The 1,527-nt window shown below is 63.7% G+C and overlaps 1 protein-coding gene across 1 annotated transcript in view; it reads left to right on the top strand.

The window, feature by feature from the left end:
- Nucleotides 1-239: 239 nt before the first annotated feature.
- Nucleotides 240-1,527, top strand: part of Mdfi (MyoD family inhibitor) — a 15,248-nt gene continuing 13,960 nt past the window's right edge. Inside the window, exon 1 of the mRNA XM_015487714.2 lies at nt 240-370. The gene's annotated coding sequence lies outside the window, so the exon portion shown is untranslated. The remainder of the gene's footprint in view (nt 371-1,527) is intronic.

The raw sequence follows: 1,527 nt of genomic DNA on the forward strand, positions 1-1,527 counted from the left end.
AGGGCAGAGCGAGATCGTGGGCCTGTTCTTGGAGGCAGGAGGGGCCTGCCCGGGGGCCCAGGTAAGCCGGTAAGAATGCTGCGGCTGCCAAGCCCTAGTGCGGGCGGGGCCGTGACTCAGCTCGTGCCAGGAAAGGGGAATGCACCTCTCCAGCTCTCCCAGCGTCCCGATCCCGAGCCAGGCCAGGTCCCCTCAGAGAGCAGCCAGTCCGGGAGGGCGGGACCCCGCCTCCCCGCCCGCCCCGCCTCACTCCGGGCCGCAGCACCCGGGCCCATCGCAGGGACGTGGCCGCGGGTGGCGAGAGCGCTGCTGGCGCCGTGGGGGCCGCCTCGGTTCTGGCCCGACGGCGCCGCGAAGACCTGCGAGCGCCGTAAGTAGCGACTTCAAGGACTGTGGGGAGACCAAAGAGAAGCCCCCGAGTCCCTCGCCCGGCTCTCTCAGTCCAGCTCCACCCTTCCAATCCTGGCTGTAAAGCCCGACCCGAGAGGCGGCCTGGCGCCACCGCCTCCTTCCTAATTGCTCCTTGGCCCTTGTGGTTGGGAGCCCAAACGCGGCTCCCAGGCAGCCCATCCAGTGTAGCTGAGACTCTGTCACCCCAGTGGGCTGTCCTACCTGAGGATCATCCCATGGGCCCACCCAGCCCCACCTGGCAGGCCACAAGCCCGGGATCTCAGGGGTCTGGTCCCGGGGTCACCATGAGAGTCCTGCACCTTCTCCGACTTGACTGACGGCGGCTCCTTCCAACCACCAGGGCTTACAATTCCAAATGTGCTCACAGCTGGCCCTGCTAGAAGGGGCTCCCTCCTTTCTGCACGTACCTTCGTCTTAGAAGGCCTGGAATTTCAGCCTGGACCCCAAAGAAAGGCTGAATTCCGAGAACCTCTTTTTTGCTTCCAAAGTCGGTTTTCTGACACGAATTCCCACGCCCAGCTGCTAGGGGTGGGGGATAAGCGATGCCAACTCAGGGCTGCTGTAGGACAGGGGAGGTGGGGTAGTCACTAGCCGGATTTCCCGGAGGGGGAACTTCTAGGGAGCTGAGTTTGTGGTCCCTGAGCCCCAGACCCAAAGCACCCATCTTTGGACCCAGAGCTGAGACCGAAGCGAGCGGCCAAAGGGTACCCGAGGAACTGACCATTCTCATCTTTGGGACGATAAAATTTGGGGACTGAAATTATTCAAACAATTGGCCCGAGGTGGGGTGTCTCTCTTTTCTTTCTTTCTCCTCTCTCTCTCTCTCTCTCCTGATTTTGTGCAAACTTACAGAATTTGGGACCAAAGGAAAACGCAGCCCCTTGTGCTGCCAACAGGGCCCTGGGCCTCGGGAGGCGGAGATTTGGGGAGACTGGGGCCCGGCTCTGAGCGCAGGGAGGAAACGAGCTGAGTCGGCTTCCTGTGGGGGCTAGGGCCTCGGACTCCCCGCGGACAGACGTGTCCGGCCGGGCAGCGCCGAACTCCGTGCGGGGGAGGGACCTGGTGTGTGGGGGGTGCGGCTGCGAAGGCGAGGAGGGGGCGGGGACAGGGTGGGCC

The sequence above is a fragment of the Marmota marmota genome, unplaced genomic scaffold (genome assembly GCF_001458135.2).
Source record: "Marmota marmota marmota unplaced genomic scaffold, marMar, whole genome shotgun sequence".
Classification (NCBI taxonomy): domain Eukaryota; kingdom Metazoa; phylum Chordata; class Mammalia; order Rodentia; family Sciuridae; genus Marmota; species Marmota marmota.